This window comes from Triturus cristatus, chromosome 7, assembly GCF_964204655.1.
Source record: "Triturus cristatus chromosome 7, aTriCri1.1, whole genome shotgun sequence".
Lineage (NCBI taxonomy): Eukaryota > Metazoa > Chordata > Amphibia > Caudata > Salamandridae > Triturus > Triturus cristatus.
The window spans coordinates 1,292,311,035-1,292,329,453 of NC_140590.1; the positions used below are offsets into that span (position 1 = coordinate 1,292,311,035).

An 18,419-nucleotide genomic window follows, 5' to 3' on the forward strand; every position below is an offset into this window, starting at 1 on the left:
GGGAGGAGGCTCTTATACAGATTGTGTAGGATTTGATTAAGGTGGGAGTAGTGGAGGAAGTTCCCTACAACGTCTGTAACAGTCCAATTCTACCCATCTTGAAAAAGGATACGGATGCCAAAGTTTATCGGTTTATAATTGATTTGAGGGAAGTAAACAAGATCGTGATACCTCAGTATCCAGTGGTTTCTGATCTCACGACGTTGCTTACTTTGGTCCCGCCAACGGCGACCACGTTTTCGGTTATTGATTTGAAAAATGCTTTCTTTTCGATTCCTATTCATCCCGATAGCAGATACCGGTTTGGTTTCACTCTGAATAACAGGTCTTATCGATTTTGTAGAGTTCCTCAGGGCTACACAGAAAGCCCTAGCATTTACAGTCAAGCTTTGAAAAGACAATTGGACTCCTTTGTTCTGCCCGAGGGTGTCGCCCTCATTCAATATGTCGATGACATCTTGTTGGCGGCTGACACTCCGGAGCTGTGTGAGAAAAGTACGTTATCCTTGCTTTCCTTTTTGGCATCCCATAATCATAAAGTGTTTTGGAAGAAATTGCAGTTCTGTAGACCAAAGGTGACTTATCTGGGTCACCTTTTGTCTAAGGAGGGGCGTGCACTCACACCAGATCGTATTCAAGTAATTTTGGACACGCCAGTGCCTTCCACGCAGAAGGACGTGCGTGCATTTTTGGGTCTTGTTTCTTTTTGTAGGCAATGGATATTAGGGTTTTCGCACATAGCCAAGCCATTATTAGCCCTCTTGACAAAAGATACACCTATTCCGCTTCCTTGGTCAAATGAGTGTGACGCTGCCTTCCAGCAATTGCGACAGGCACTTTGTTCAGCACCAGTGTTAGGGACCCCTGATTATACAAAACCCTTTCCGCTGTATGTGCATGAGAAAGATGGATGTGCATTATCAGTTTTAGTGCAGATGCACGGCGACAAGCAGCGCCCTTGTGCATATTTTTCGGCTGTACTTGATCCTGTTGCCCGAGCATTGCCTGGTTGTTTTCGCTCGGTTGCGGCGACAGCTGTGTCAATACGCCAAAGCGAGGGAATTGTGTTATCTCATAAGCTGTTGGTATTAGTCCCCCATGCTGTTGATGCCCTGCTTAATCAGACAAAGACGCAGCATTTGACTAGTGCCCGTTTAACGGGATATGAGCTGACGCTTTTGGCTCCTCATATTACGTTTGTCAAGAATTCCTGTCATACGAGGGGAGGAAAACGGTAACCAGCGAAAACTGACTACATCTCCCAGGATGCTTAGCGGTTGAGAGGTTATGTAAACAGGAGAGCTGTTACATAACTCAAGGGAAACACGCCCTTATGTAAACAGGAGAGCTGTTACATAACTCAAGGGAAACACGCCCTTATGTAAACAGGAGAGCTGTTACATAACTCAAGGAAAACACGCCCTTATGTAAACAGGAGAGCTGTTACATAACTCAAGGAAAACCCGCCCTATAAAGGGAGGAACCGGGAGGCACAACGCTGTCGGATATTGTGTTCACACCGACGTACCTGCTTCGTGAAGAGCAGTGTTCCGGAGTGGTGCTCCAGTAAGGCAAGAACGGAGGTAGGTCGAGTCGTTACTCCCTGGGCCGTGTCTTGCCCCATCGTCACCTGTGAAGGACCCGGAAGCTCTACCGGTCAACCATTGAGCTTCGCTTTTTGACTCGGCTGAGTCCAAGCGCAGTGGCGCTTTTGCTGGTTGGAGTCGTAACTCCCAGCCCGACCAGAGACACAGGGACTGCCAGCTGTAACGCACACCAGGAGGTGTTTGCTGCGTTACAGACTCGGAAGTCCACAGGATCGATCGAGCGGCTGCTCTCGGTTCAGTCTTCTTGCTTTTGATTGGGGTATCGGTGACGCATCACCAGGAGGTGACTCCGCGTCCCGGTGCAGTCTGAGGAAGAGGTTGAGCGGCTGCTCCCTTCAGGTAGAGACCCCGGCTGGGTGTTTCCCTGACTCCTCGATTCTCCCCAACACTCTTCGTGCCCCTCACAGCCTACCGATTGGCATTGTCGGCCATTTCATTTCTGCCCTCTGTTGGCATACGCCGGGATCGGCGTATATGCAGAGGACGGTTAGGACCATCCGTGCTGTGGGCTGGTAACGTACTTAGCCTGGAGGATTCCAGTGACTATAACTTTTGTTTATTCCTTGTATTATATTTGCCTTCATTAAAATAACTAACCCTTCACAAGTGGTTGCGTCCTCATTTTCGTGTCTGTTAAACGATCCTGAGACGTTCAGGGCGTTACAAAATATCCGACCATAATAACACTAACTGTCTCCCGGTCGATAACAGACATGGCAACACTTGATGATGTGCTGGCTGCTTTAGCGGCCATGCAAGTTGAAGTGGCTGCCTCTAGGCAAGAAACAGCCGATGTAAAAGCCAGACTGGATGCTATCCAATTGGACCCGCTCACGCCCAGCACCTCCCTCACGAACCAGACCCCTGCGGTAGTAGTGGAAATGCCGGTAGCCATCCCCTTGGCGACACCAGAGAGGTACAGTGGGGATCCTAACACAGTGCAGGTATTCCTCACACAAGTGGCGCTACATTTATCGTGCAAACCAAAGGCGTTCCCCACGAGTCAGGCTCGTGTGGCTTTCCTTATATCCTATTTGGCTGGAAACGCGGCACAATGGGCAGTACCTCTGGTGAGCAGGGACGACCCCATCTTATGTGATTGGGGTGCTTTTCGCGAGGAATTCCTGAAGGTATTCGACAGAAGGGCTGACTCGTACACGGCGGACCGGGAAATGCTTGAGTTGAGACAGGGATCCAACGACCTGGTGCTGTATCTCAACGCGTTCCGAAGGCTGGTTGCGGAAACCAAGTGGCCTGTTGCTAAACAGACGGCGCTCTTCCATCATGGGCTGTGCGATGAGCTCAAGGACGCCGTGGCTCATATTGACCCTCAACCCAAGACATGTGAGGGCCTTATCAACCTGGTATTATGGCTGGAACATAGGCTAAGTGAAAGAAAGGGGGATCATGGGAGAAAAGGAAAATCCCTTCCATCCTATGTGACGGTGGGAAGTCCTGAAACTTCCACCGCATCCAAGGGAGAACCCATGGACATCGGCGCAATACGAGCGAGCCTCACAGCCACGGAGAAAGAGTCACGCCGTAAACAAGGATTGTGCCTATATTGTGGCAAAAAAGGCCACTACGTACGTGAATGCCCTGCCAAACCGAAGACGTCACGTTATCGGGCCAACCGGTCGGTAACAGCCGTGGTGGACATACCGGCGGAAAACTAGAGGACTCCCAGACCAAAGAAGGGGCATCTCGGAGTCACTCATCCATCCCTTCACTTTCCAACTCGGTCACTAAAGGACAACGACACCTGTTTCTCACGGTGCACGTGGGAGTGCATGACCAGTGGATACCCGTTGTGGCCATGGTGGATTCAGGGGCCACTGGCATGTTTATGGACCACAACGAGGCATGCAGGCTAGGGCTAGTGCTTCTTCCCAAAGCTGTACCCGAAGACGTCTATGCTGTAGACGGAAGGCGATTGGTGACGGGGCCCATCGGGCAGCACACGGGGGTCCTTCCGATGAGATATGGGAGGAACCATTTGGAACAAATCGATTTTAACATCATCCGAGCGCCCCAATATGGCGTCATATTGGGATTGCCGTGGCTACAGAAACACAACCCCTTTGTGGATTGGCCAACACATCGCATCGAAATGACGTCACCGTATTGCATCCTGCATTGTGGAATAAGAACGGAATCCCTTGACGCAGATGAGAGCGGGAGTCAGACGGTGGCTACAGCGGCAGAAAAAGATGTGGCTCTCCCCCAGGCTTATCACAGTTTTGAGGATGTATTTGATGAGGTGAAGGCGGAAGTGCTACCACCACATAGACAGTTTGACTGCCAGATCGACCTGGTGCCAGGGGCCAGCGTTCCCAGCGGCAGGCTGTATGCCCTGACGGAGCCTGAAAACGTGCATCTCCGGGGGTACCTGGATAAACTCCTCAAGCTAGGATTCATCCGCCCGTCCAAGTCTCCGGCCGCCTCGCCACTCTTCTTCATCCCGAAGGCTAATGGGGAGCTGAGAGCCTGTGTGGACTTTAGGGCATTGAATGCGATAACCATAAAAAATCGGTACCCCTTGCCTCTCATCAGTGTACTTCTGGAACAGGTCAAGAAAGCTCGTATCTACACCAAGTTGGATTTGAAAGGGGCATACCATCTGGTGCGCATGAGGGACGGAGACGAGTGGAAGACCGCCTTTAAGACCAGGTTCGGCCTTTTTGAGTACCTCGTCATGCCGTTCGGTCTGTGCAACGCCCCGGCAGCCTTTCAGTACTTTTTGAATGAGGTATTCAGAGAGGAGTTGGATATCTACGTGGTCGTATATATCGACGACATCCTCATCTATTCGTCCAGTGTGGAGGAGCACGTACACCACGTCAAAGCTGTGCTCCAAAAGCTGAGGGAAAACATGCTGTTTTGTAAACTCAGCAAGTGTGACTTCCACGTCACATCCGTGGAATTCCTCGGAGTGATGCTGAGTCCAGAGGGACAGGAGATGGCAGAACGAAAGATCAAGGCGGTGAAAGAATGGCCGGTGCCCCAAAGCGTGAAGGACGTCCAAAGTTTCATTGGCTTCGCCAACTTTTACAGGCGGTTTATAGATGGATTTTCAGGAGTGGTGGCCCCAATCACACAGCTACTGAGGAAGTCCAAGGAGTTTGTCTGGTCCCCTGAAGCGAACAAAGCCTTTGAGGCCCTGAAAAGCGCCTTTGGTAAGGCGCCGGTGTTGGCTCACCCCGATCCGGATCTCCCCTACGTGGTGGAAGCGGACGCGTCGGAAGTGGCGCTGGGGGCTATCTTGTCCCAACGCAACCACGACACAGGGGTGCTTCATCCCGTTGCGTACATGTCCCGCAAACTCAACGACGCCGAACGCAACTACCATATTGCGGAGAAGGAGCTTTTCGCAATCAAGGACGCCTTCACCGAATGGAGGCATTGGTTGATGGGGGCAAGACATGTGGTATCGGTGTACACGGACCATCGGAACCTACAGTTCATGACGGCCACTAGACACCTTTCTCCCAGGCAGCTGCGGTGGATGATCTTCTTTGCGGGGTTCAACTTCCGCATCACATATCGGCCGGGGACGGAAAACCGGAAGGCGGACGCACTGTCCCGTCAATCTGCAGTTAAGGAACCATTGCCTGCGACCGAGCGTTCCATCATTTCCCCGAGGATGGTATTGGGGGTTATCCAACCGGATACTTTCCTGAGGGGAATAAAGAGAGGGATCAGATCATTCGCATGGCGGAGGTGGCTCCTCAGTCACAGAGAATGGCAGCTGAAGGACGGGATACCCCTGAAGGGCAGGTGCCTATTGATACCCACGCCTAGGCTAAGGAAACAAGCATTCATCTGGTGCCATGACTCTCCATGCGCAGGTCATTTGGGCTTTGAAAAAACGGTGGCTAGCATGGGACGGCATTTCTGGTGGCCAACCATGAGAGTGGATGTCAGGAGGTGGGGACAGGAGTGTCCTACGTGTGCTACCATGATGGCCGACCATGGCCGAACCCAAGGTCTCTTACATCCACTTCCGACCCCAGATAGACCATGGGATAGCATATCACTGGACTTCGTGGTGGGCCTACCGGTAGACCAGGGGATGACGGCAATACTGGTGGTGGTGGATTACTTGACGAAAATGGGGCACTTCATCCCCTGCAAGAGAGTCCCTACGGCCGGGGAATTGGCGTCACTACTCCTAAAGAATGTGGTACGACTGCATGGATTACCTGGGGTGATCGTGTCGGACCGGGGGTCGCAGTTTACGGCGCAATTCTGGAAGACTTGGTGCACTGCGCTGCATGTTAAGACCGCCCTGTCCACCAGCAACCACCCTCAAACGGACGGCCAAACCGAGCGCCTGAACCAAACGCTCAAACAGTATCTGCGATGTTTTGTGGACCAGGGCAGGGAAGAATGGGTCGACTTGCTATGGGTTGCAGAGATAGCCTATAACAACGCCACTCACAGCTCCACACAGTCATCGCCGTTCTATAGCAACTATGGCCAACATCCCAGGTTCTTGCCATTTCTACATCCGTTCAGAGAGGACAGGATTCCCGCCACAGCGGACAGGGTGGCACACATAAAAGACACGTTGATGCGCTCAAGGGCTGTCCTAATAGAGGCCAAGAGAAGATACAAGGCTGCGGCAGATAGGAAGAGAAGGCCCGGGCCACTGTACCGCACTGGAGACTACGTCTGGATATCCACAAGAAACATGAGGTTTCGAAAGAACAGTGTGTTCCATCCCAAGTACATGGGCCCCTATCGAATTACCAAGTGTATGGGTCCCGTGAACGTGAAGGTGTGCTTGCCCCAGTCATTGCGGATACACCCTGTCTTTCATGTATCATTGCTCAAACCAGCACCCTCCAAGCCGTCTGGGACACCTAGGCCGGTATGCGTGGAGTCGGAGGTGGAGTATGAAGTGTCGGGCATACGGGCGTCCAAATGGCGCAGGGGGAAGCTGTGGTACCTGGTTGCGTGGAAAGGCTATGGCCCGGAGGAGCATTCATGGGAACCGGCTGAAGGGGTTCATGCTCCGCGCTTGGTCTCCTTGTTCCATCGGCGTTTTCCTGCCAGCGCTGGACCCGTGGGGAGCCGCTGAGAGGGAGGATGTACTGTCAAGAATTCCTGTCATACGAGGGGAGGAAAACGGTAACCAGCGAAAACGGACTACATCTCCCAGGATGCTTAGCGGTTGAGAGGTTATGTAAACAGGAGAGCTGTTACATAACTCAAGGGAAACACGCCCTTATGTAAACAGGAGAGCTGTTACATAACTCAAGGGAAACACGCCCTTATGTAAACAGGAGAGCTGTTACATAACTCAAGGAAAACACGCCCTTATGTAAACAGGAGAGCTGTTACATAACTCAAGGAAAACACGCCCTATAAAGGGAGGAACCGGGAGGCACAACGCTGTCGGATATTGTGTTTACACCGACGTACCTGCTTCGTGAAGAGCAGTGTTCCGGAGTGGTGCTCCAGTAAGGCAAGAACGGAGGTAGTCGAGTCGTTACTCCCTGGGCCGTGTCTTGCCCCATCGTCACCTGTGAAGGACCCGGAAGCTCTACCGGTCAACCATTGAGCTTCGCTTTTTGACTCGGCTGAGTCCAAGCGCAGTGGCGCTTTTGCTGGTTGGAGTCGTAACTCCCAGCCCGACCAGAGACACAGGGACTGCCAGCTGTAACGCACACCAGGAGGTGTTTGCTGCGTTACAGACTCGGAAGTCCACAGGATCGATCGAGCGGCTGCTCTCGGTTCAGTCTTCTTGCTTTTGATTGGGGTATCGGTGACGCATCACCAGGAGGTGACTCCGCGTCCCGGTGCAGTCTGAGGAAGAGGTTGAGCGGCTGCTCCCTTCAGGTAGAGACCCCGGCTGGGTGTTTCCCTGACTCCTCGATTCTCCCCAACACTCTTTGTGCCCCTCACAGCCTACCGATTGTCATTGTCGGCCATTTCATTTCTGCCCTCTGTTGGCATACGCCGGGATCGGCGTATATGCAGAGGACGGTTAGGACCATCCGTGCTGTGGGCTGGTAACGTACTTAGCCTGGAGGATTCCAGTGACTATAACTTTTGTTTATTCCTTGTATTATATTTGCCTTCATTAAAATAACTAACCCTTCACAAGTGGTTGCGTCCTCATTTTCGTGTCTGTTAAACGATCCTGAGACGTTCAGGGCGTTACAACGTTAAAGAGGTGTGTAACGTTAAATCCGGCCACATTGTTGCCGTTCCCCGAGACGCAGTCTGAAGCACGGAAAGCACATGATTGTATTCTTGTGACTGAGAAACAAACAAAGGGTCGTATTGATCTCCAAGATACGCCCTTTTCAGATGTAGACGGAGAATTGTGGGTGGATGGATCATGCCTGAAGCTACCAGATGGTACGACTTCAGCAGCGTATGCAATTACCACACTGCAAACAATAGTGGAGACAGCACGCATACCACAGAAATCAGCTCAAGCAGCGGAACTGATAGCATTAACACGATCATGTGAGCTCAGTACAGGATTGTGTGTGAATGTTTATACAGATAGCCGTTATGCCTTCGGAGTAGCGCACGATTTCGGCCTGCTCTGGAAGGAGAGAGGGTTTCTAACGTCGCATGGAGTACAAATAATGCATGGAGAGTTAGTTCACAACCTTTTGACTGCATTGACATATCCGAGGAAAATTGCTATCATTAAATGTAGTGCCCAAGAAAGTGGTTGATAAAGTTGGAGAAGGGAATGCGTTGGCAGACCGGGTGGCACGGGAGACTGCGATGCAGCCCGGTGCTACTGCCATGTATGTGGTGAAGTCGCAGGTAGAAAGATGGCACGATGCGAAGGGAGAAGTGCGGGAAATACAGAGGACCGCTTCTGATAAAGAACGGGAGCAATGGTCCAGTGATGGAGAATTGGATGATGAGGGTTGTTGGAGAAATAAGCAGATGGATAGATGGAAGTTACCCACAGCTTTTGTACAACCTATGGTTCAGATGGCACATGGGCTAGCACATGTTGGAGCTTCCGCAATTGTAAAATTGCTTACTCAAGTCTGGGAGCATCCAGAGATTGCTAGCACGGCAAAGAGGGTAGTGCAGACCTGCATGATTTGCCTGAGGTACAACCCAGGAAAGGGTACTCGAACTCCAGCAGGAGGATTTGCGACACCTACTGCACCCTTTGAGGTTTTGCAGATGGATTACATCCAGCTTGAGCGCTGTAACAATTTGAAGTATGTTCTAGTAGTGGTATGTGCCTTTAGTAAATGGGTTGAGGCATACCCTACGAAAGATAATACTGCAATGACTACCGCCAAGATGCTATTGAAGGAGTTCTTCCCTCGATATGGCGTTTGTAGACTGCTGTGGAGTGATAACGGACCCCACTTTATAGCGGATGTTATAAAGTATGTTCTGAAGGGTCTGGGCATCACCCAGAAGTTCCACGCAGTGTTTCACCCTCAGTCTGCAGGACTGGTCGAGAAGTATAATGGTACACTGAAGCTCAAGATCGCTAAAATCCAAGCTTCGACGTCTTTGACTTGGCCAGATGCTTTACCGCTGGCATTATTGTCAATTAGATCGATACCGCACTCTCGAACCGGTCTTACACCGTACGAGATTGTTTTTGGACGCCCAATGAATATTTGGGGTCCACCACGACCTAAGGCTGTGTATGATGTACCTTGTGTAATGATGAATGATTATCTGGCGCAGTTAACGGATAACTTGGTTTCTATTCATCAACAGGTCCGGGAGGCGCTCCCTGATCGGTCCACCGGCGAAGGTCACAGTCTCCGACCTGGAGACTATGTTATGGTGAAGATTTTCGAAAGGACGAACAGTTTGGAGCCGAGATGGGTTGGTCCTGAACAAGTCCTACTTGCAACAAGGACGGCTGTGCGGGTTTCCAACCGAAAGAATTGGATCCATTCCCTGCACTGTCGTAAAGTGCCGCCCGGATTGGTGGAGCCCGCTGTATTGACCGACCATCGAGAAATTCTGACTGCAGAGAAAGGCCGTGCTGTGGAACCGAACGACACTGAGGAGCTCTTTCCGGACCACGTGATTCCTGGAGGAAAGCGATATCATCTCAGACCAAGAAAGTGAATTCTTCAGTATCAGGACATGTTGTCAGAACGGCCCTTGGGTTAGTGAAACGGAGAGCCAATGAGGCAAGGGGGGGGGGGATCAGCCCTGCATTAGTGTAGCGACACCTGTCTTGGCCCGCTGGTGAAGAAATCAACCGCTGCCTAAGGGGAAGAGTTCTGACAACCTTTTAGTTTCAGGAAGATATTGATTTTTTATTCTGACATGGAGAAAAAGAAAATCCTTTGTGCAACAGGTTTTATGTTTACAGTAGCTATTGTTGGGATAACCACATGGTTTGTGGAGGATGTGACTCCTGCTCTAAAGTTACTTGTTTTGACTACTCCAGTGCCTGAGGAGCACTACTTTTATACACTACCGTATCAAGAGTTGAAGCATCGTCAGTCTTATTTGAATAACACTTTCATCCAGATGTTGCATCATACCCATGTTGCCACCAATGCTACGAACTGTTGGATATGTGGCATGATGCCAGCTCACCAGAAGAAAGGAGGAACTCCGTTCATACCCCTTCCTTTCTCTCATAATGGCTCCTGTAGAGCATGGTACACTTTGCTTTTTGCCACCCGGAAACCTACAGTGGGACGGCTACTCTTCAGACTTAATAGGGAATGTCATCAGGATAAAGATGGATATCCGCAAGCGAATGGGACAATTTGGGAATGGGAAGAGTATCGACCGGACAATGAATCGATTCCCTATATTTTCACGAACACCAGAGACACTGTGGGGAAAGACCGATTTGTGATTCAAGTGGCACAAGCTCAAGCGGACCTGTGTGTCCAGAGTGTGGGTTATATTCCTGTTGGTGTTAGTGATTGCATCACTATTTTAAATATCGACGGGTTGAATAACAGTACCTTCTTAGCATCCCATAAAACATACTTCGTATGTGGAAATAAAGGTTATTACCGCTTGCCAGCCGGTTAGTCTGGAGTATGTTATGTAGCATTTCTATTTCCTCCTGTATTCTTGGCACCTGCATCTTATCATAAGGATTTGAAGTTGTTGAATAATGTGACTGTAAATAGGTATAAACGTACTCTATCAATTGATGACGTGGACCAAACTGACACTAGTCTGCAGCAGTATATTGATTTTAATTTAGGATTGTTTTTCTTTGTTGGAGCTGCCCTAAATAGTAGGAAAGTTCGAAGGTTAAAAAGAGTGGTAGAGGCTGTGACAAATCAAACCGCTGCTGCTCTTGGGAATCTTACGGAAGAATTGCAGATTACTAGAATTGTTGCATTGCAGAATCGTATGGTGTTAGATGTTATGTTAGCTGACCGAGGTGGAGCTTGTAAAATTATCGGAAGTAGTTGTTGCGTGTTTATTCCTGACCACACGCCATCAGTTTATAATGCCATTAATAAATTACATAAAATTGCAGCTGAAATCCATACAGAGAATGGTACTTGGACCTTTTCTGGATGGTTTTGGGCGTTGATCACCACATGGGGATGGAAGGTTTTAACTGGTCTCTGTATCGTTGTAGCAATTCTGTTTTCCTGTTGCATTTGTATCCAATGTGGTCCCTTACTCTGTTCCCTATGTGTGTCGCTCTGCATTCCTGATAAGAAAGCTATTGCCAATGTCACCTACCAGAAACATCTGACTAAAGAAATGGAAGAAATGATGAAAATTGATATATACGATGATTATCCTAATAAACCGGATGTCTTCAGTAAATGCTAAAAGGGTCGTCTGTTGAAAATTGAAATAACGGTATGAGTAAGCATTCACTAAAGACATGAATTCTCCTTCCAGACAGAGTTTCTTCCTTTATGTTGACTAAAGCTAGGACTCCATTTTGTATTGTCATGCCTCCACGTGCGTAGCACGAGAAGAGTCCTACCTTCGTGTTAGTCGCTCTTGTAATCTGCCTAGTAACAATCTATAAATAGCTCCTTTGTCCGTCTGGCGCATGCCCAGACTTGACCACATCTGTTATCAGTTAGTCCTTGCTTGACCATGTTTTCGCGGGCTCAAGGAGTGTTAGCTCCGCCCATATATTGATTCTGTATTGAAAATGACCATAAAAGGTAATATTCTTTGCCTCATGATGTATCCACCCACTTATGAGCCCCTCTGTTGTGTATAAAAGGGGACCGTGTATGCAAGTTCGGGGTGCTACTCTATGCAATACTGAAGAGTGTTGTATGGATTGTAGGACCACCCTTAAGGGTTAATAAACTTTGTCTTTGTACTTTGCAGTTTCCGTGCCAACTTCCTTATAGATTCCATTTGCAGGAGAGCGAACCCTTGTGTCCTGCTGGCCTAGCTGGGGCCTATATTCATCACTGGTTAGCTTACTGTCCCTGTATGGAATTCTGTGTAAGCCCTGATTCAGGGCATCAACAACTTTACTGAGAAGAAAGAGGGATGAGTTGATCGCACTGCTCTCCCTGAGACGGATACCCTGGTTTCCTGTGCGCCGGTTATCTTCAGAACCAGCAAGGTCAATCAAGTACAGCTTCCCAGTTAGCTGAAGGGTGAGAAACACTCACTCTTCTGAACCTGTGGGGAGAAGATCCAGGAACATTACCGACAAACTCATAGAAGGACAAGAAGCACAATAAGCAACGGTCAATTGAGGATTGGATTCAACCAGTATGGTTTGAATTGTTCCTCTGCAAACAAGTCAAATAGTTAAGTTCCACAATAAATAATACAGAGTGATGAGCCATCTTAACGGAAAGCTCCTTTCCAATGAATAAACGACACAAAAAACAACTAACAAGTTATTAAGGTAGCTACTCTTGGTGCAAGATTACCTAGGAGTAGAAGAAAAAAAAGTAGTGTCGACTACTAGGAAAGTGAAATAGTACCCACAAAAATTAAATGGACTACACACAGCCACTGGATTGTCTCGACTGGTTAAAGAAGCTTGCATGCCAAGTGTGGGACATTACGCAGCTACCCTCCCCTTGATGAGCAATACCGCGTGGCTGCGGCTTGAGCGGTTGTTCAGCTTTGTACAAGCCACGGTGCGGTTCTGGCTGGCTGGGATTAAGAAGCTCTCAAAGTCTGAGAAACTGGTTATAATCTTCTGTGTCAGGTTCGGGATGAAAATGTTTGTCCTTGTCCTCATGGATGAGGAGATCCTGATGGTTAGGCTCCAATAAATCCAAAACCTGTACAAACAAGTTGGGTCAATACGACTTGAGGATGGAATTTAGTACTAAAAAGAAGCCACCATTTAGATTTTCACTTCTTATATGAAGCCTTTCTTGAACTCACACACCAACAATTGCCAGGAAGCAGATAATTTATTTTGATTAAAGATGGTTTAAGTAAAGTACAGCTTCAGACCATCTTGCATTTAAATCTGTCACTATAATGCTCGTCCATTGGCCCTACCCTTCAATATTCAGTCACTCCGTAGAGGGCAGTTTTTGATAAGTGATATTTATTCATGGTACCTCATAAACCATCTACTATGTCACAACATATTAAAAGGTTACATTGGCTCCCGATCAGGAAGCTTTCCTAGTTTAAGACTGTCTGGGTCACAAAGCCTTGTACCCGGAAGGACAGGCCTGCAATGTATACCATGCAATCTTCCACAAGGTCCCTTCTTTTAGCTGTAGCCACTCGCATACACACTAAAAACTTGTGCACACAAAGTGAGGGTAGAGGCTATAGATACCGCACTTTACAAATGAAACGTGTTTACTTTATATATGATTCTTACAGTGCAGAGAACCAAGGAACACTTCCCTCTATGTTCCTCACCAGGACCAAGTCCGGTCACAAAATTGCATACAAAAGGGTTCAGCACCGTTCAAAGAAAGTCAATAGATATGTAAAAATGTCCAAGACGTCAGTGGGTTTTTCTTGAAACAATCTTTTTCTTTATTGTACGATCACATGGATATGGAGAGCCATGGTCACATAGACCTGAAGAATCTTAGCAGACGCGTTTCGTCTCTAAAAAGAGACTTCTTCAGGGCTAATAAAAAAACATATATAACATACAATTAACTCATTGAGAAAATATATCAACGTATACACAAATACAGATAGAATATACATACATGAAAAACCAAGACTAATGAGACAATTTTAATATAAAAAGCAAGACAAAATATGTACCAGTACTTTCTTTCAAATAACCAGGCCTTCACAATGACGATCCCAAGTTCGAATACGTATTTCTTTAGCCTCTATTATCAATTAAGCGCGCCTATGAGTAATATGTTAATAGATGTTTACATATAGACCACAGAATATTTCACAATTCGTCAATTAAATATTGTACTTCATACCTTTCTTGAAACAATATAAATGGTTCGGACTGATAGTTTTGAGTATTGAGCCAGCAACCAAAAATTCCAAACTGGCAAAAGGATTTCAGGAGTGATGATTGTTAATCTATAAAAGCCAATATGGAACAAATCAGGTGACATACATGAATATCCACAAAATGTAATTATGTATATACCATATATCATCTATTATAATATACACTCTAAATAAATACATTGCAGTAATTTCCAAAGTTCAGCTAGAAGATATTATAACTGTGGGCAATATAAATAAACATCTATTTAATGAATATTTGTTCATTGCTTACTAGAAGAAATTTAGAAAATTATAAACAAATGAGAGCAAGAGCTAGGTAAATCATATTAAATATTCAAAAGGCCACGGTGGCATAACAGTTGTAGCTTCATGCTACCAATGAAGCAACAGTTGTTGCCATCCGATTAAAATGAATGAATATTAATCATTAAAATGTTCAATTTTTAAGAGCAATGTTGCATACAAATATCTTTAAAAAGTGCACCTCATATCTTGAGAAATAAATATCCCAATTAGTTAACATATACACATTAGGACGAGGTCATACATACCAAAATCATAAAATTCAACAAGTGAGTATCTGTATAAAAAATCGATAATAACAATAATTAGTATTTATTTTTAAATACCCCACCTATTCGTTCAGAAAGAACGTGTCAAACATGTTTAGGTGAGATATACAAACATCAAACGAGAACCAGAACTATCGAAGAGTATCAGAATATGTAGTTATATCACAAAATCTCTCCTATACATGAGCAACCTCCTAAATTAAACACGCTAACAGAAGTTAAAACGTCCCACTCAACCAATGAGCGAGAATGTTTGACATTTAAAAGTCTATCTTCAACCAGACAACATTACAGGAAATATAGCGGCTTATAATGAGCGTAATGAAGGAGATTTGTATATTATGTTGCGTTACTGGAAGTCGCACTAAGTTTATAAGTTGCAAAAATAGGTTGAGAGTTGCTTGGTTTGTGCAGTCATTTTACATATCTAGGCCATACCTAAGCATGCTGCGCCGAATTTAAAAGTTCATAATTGTTAAAATGAATTATCTAACACTCCAGTATTCCGATACTCTCAGTAAAGTGAAAATACTGGTGCAGCAAGTAAATGGCTTATTTCCATTTCAATAAACTCACCTATTAGGGTATGGTAACCCGGGTCTTCAGGTCTCGTTTTCGGTAGAGAAACAGAATGACCAGAAGTTAGCATTTTTAAATTATCTGCTCCGTGATGTGTTTCACCTGTGCAGAAGTGAACACCAACGACGACGCAAATGGCCAGGGATTATAGGTTTACGTGTCGGCCATTTTTAAAGAGTAAACAGTCATAGTAACAAGGAACAGGGCATATAAACTCAGCCTCAGAAGACACATACAATACACTCCAGGCTAGAACAAGTTACTTACCTTCAGTAACAAAGCAGATTCCTCACCTTGTGAATATTCCCCAGGCGTCCAGCTGGATCCGGAAGCTTCAAAAGCAGTTCTCCTGCTTGCCAGGAGGTGGCAACGTGCAGGTTCTGAAGACAAGCAGCGCTACATATAAGCATCAACCATGGATGCTAACATTAGTTCTATGCTGCTTACGCCTTCTGAACCACAGTCCATTAGCAGATTAGCATGGCCAGATGTCCAAAACTGGCACTTTGATATGAAAAGAGTTCAGTTCCCAGAGGGTTGTTTAGGAACGTATAGGTTCTTACCTGTCAGTGTAGTTTTGCAGTTTAAAGAATTTTCTGGATTTACATGTCGTAAATTATTCCATCATCTAGTGGTTAGGTTGACCCGGGTGGGTGTGGGGCAAGAGAGCACCAAAGAGAGAGCGCCAAAGAGAGAGAGAGAGAGACAAAGAGAGAGAGAGAGCGCGCCAAAGAGAGAGAGAGAGAGCGCCAAAGAGAGAGAGAGAGAGAGAGAGAGAGAGCGCGCGCCAGAGAGAGAGAGCGAGCGCCAGAGAGAGCGCGCAAGAGAGAGAGAGAGAGAGCGCGCGCCAGAGCGAGAGAGAGAGAGCGAGCGCCAGAGCGAGAGAGAGAGAGCGAGCGCCAGAGCGAGAGAGAGAGAGAGAGAGCGAGCGCCAGAGAGAGAGAGAGAGAGAGAGAGAGAGAGAGAGAGAGAGCGCGCCAGAGAGAGAGAGAGAGAGAGCGAGCGCCAGAGCGAGAGAGAGAGAGCGAGCGCCAGAGCGAGAGAGAGAGAGAGCGAGCGCCAGAGAGAGAGAGAGAGAGAGAGAGAGAGAGAGAGCCAAAGAGAGAGAGCGCCAGAGAGAGAGAGAGAGAGAGCGAGCGCCAGAGAGAGAGAGAGAGAGCGCCAGAGAGAGAGAGAGAGAGCGAGCGCCAGAGAGAGAGAGCGAGCGCCAGAGAGAGAGAGAGAGAGCGCCAGAGAGCGAGAGAGCGCGCGCCAGAGAGCGCGCGAGAGAGAGCGAGAGCGAGCGCCAGAGAGCGAGAGCGAGAGAGCGAGAGCGAGCGCCAGAGAGCGAGAGAGAGAGCGAGAGCGAGCGCCAGAGAGAGAGAGAGAGAGCCAAAGAGAGAGAGAGAGCGCCAGAGAGCGAGCGAATGAGCGCGAGAGAGAGAGCGCGCGCGTGCGAGAGAGACAGCGCGCGCGAGAGAGAGAGCGCGAGAGAGCGAATGAGCGCGAGAGAGCGAATGAGCGTGAGAGAGAGAGTGCACGAGAGAGAGAGCGCGCGCGAGAGAGAGCGCGAGAGAGAGAGCGCGCGAGAGAGCGCGCGAGAGAACACGAGAGAGAGCACGAGAGAGCGCGAGAGAAAGAATGAGCACGCCAACGCGGGCGAGAGAGAGCCTTATCTATGCTAGGCTCCAACTCCAGGGAAAGGAGCGAAGGCGGAGCCGAGGAGGCAAGCCTACGGCCCTGGCACGGCATCTACACTGGCTCCCGACAGGCGACTGCCTGCCCGGGACTGCCATGTCAACAGTTTCCGACTCCGGAGAAAGGAACGGAGACAGAGCCGAGGAGGCGAGCCGGCACCGACCCCGGCTCCAGACAGGCGACCGCCTGACCGGGAGCCTGGGGCGTGCTCAAAGCAGGGCTATGAGCACCGGCTTCCACCAGCGGCGCCACAGAGTGCCCAGCCGGGCTATGCGGTGTGTCAGAGGCACCGTGGGTCGTAGAGGGGTACCCAGGCGGGCCTCGCCCCAACGACTCCATGTGGACCGTAGAGGGGGACCCAACCGGGCCGTGCCCTAACGGCACCACATCTCCGACGTCCCTGGGAGGCAGAGGCTCAATTGGCTTCTGAGAGGGGCTCAGGTGCGACTTCGGCACATTGACGGAAAATCCCAGCAAATGCAGGAGGTCGGCCATAGTCTGGAGGTGGGAGACGACTGCCTGGGGCAAGCCCGCCTTCAACAACCAGTTGTCAAGATAGGGGAAGACTGGAACCCCTGATCTGCACAGATGCGCTGTGACCACCGCCATCACTTTCGTGAACACCCGAGGGGTACTGGTAAGGCCAAAGGGGAGCACGGCAAACTGAAAATGCTCTTGGCCTTCCGTGAACCGCAGGTAATGCCGGTGGCAGGCAGGACGGGGATATGAAAATATGCGTCCTGCAAGTCCAACTCTACCATCCAGTCTCCAGGGTTGAGGGCAGCCAAGACCTGAGCCAGACTCAACATCTTGAACTTCTCCTTCCGGAGGAAGCGGTTGACGTTCCTGAGGTCCAAGATGGGGTGCAGGCCCCCTTTCTCCTTCTTGGGGACCAGAAATTAGTGGGAACAACCACCACATCCTACTTCTGGCCCAGGAACACGCACGATGGCCCCCTTGACCAAGAGGGCCGTAACTTCCTGTTGGGGAAGCACAAAATGGTCCCCCGATACGCGATGGAACTGAGGTGGCATGGCTGGAGGGGCAGACTCGAAGGGGAGGGAGTAGCCCCTTCGGATGATTTGCAATACCCACCTGTCCGAGGTAACTGAATGCCAGTGGGGGAGGTGATGGCGAATCCTGCTGCTCATGAGCATGAGGTGTGCCCCAAAGCTCGGACTAGAAAGGCTTAGAGGTGGATGCTGCTGGAGCGGAGGTGGACTGACCCGCACGCTGGCCCCCCCTGTCCCACCGTGGGGTGAACCCCGTCCGAGGCCGCGCGGAGGTTGGTCCTGCGCAGGCTTCTGGCTGAAGGAACGTGTCGGGGCGCCCCTTCCGTGGCCACGAAAGGAACGAAAAGCAGACGTGGCTTGGCGCGTGGTGGAGAGATCCAAGGACTTGGCCGTAGCTCAGGAGTCCTTAAAACGCTCCAGAGCACTATCTGCCTTATCACCAAACAGGCGAGTACCATCAAAGGGCATGTCCATAAGAGAACTCTGAGCATCCCCTGAAAACCCAGTGGACCGCAACCAGGCGTGGCGACGGAGGGCCACTGTTGTGGAAATCGCCCTACCCAGTGAGTCCGCGGAGGCCAGTC

At 48.9% G+C, this 18,419-nt stretch overlaps 1 long non-coding RNA gene and 1 pseudogene across 1 annotated transcript; both read right to left on the minus strand.

The window, feature by feature from the left end:
• Positions 1-12,888, minus strand: part of LOC146811920 (kinesin-like protein KIF22) — a 91,815-nt pseudogene extending 78,927 nt beyond the window's left edge.
• Positions 12,889-12,942: 54 nt separating this feature from the next.
• On the minus strand, positions 12,943-15,235 carry LOC146811921 (uncharacterized). The gene is made up of 4 exons (XR_014965846.1): positions 15,143-15,235; positions 14,546-14,574; positions 13,958-14,063; positions 12,943-13,641 (listed from the first exon to the last, which is right to left on the minus strand). It is a non-coding gene; the product is annotated as an uncharacterized LOC146811921 (long non-coding RNA).
• Positions 15,236-18,419: the final 3,184 nt, after the last annotated feature.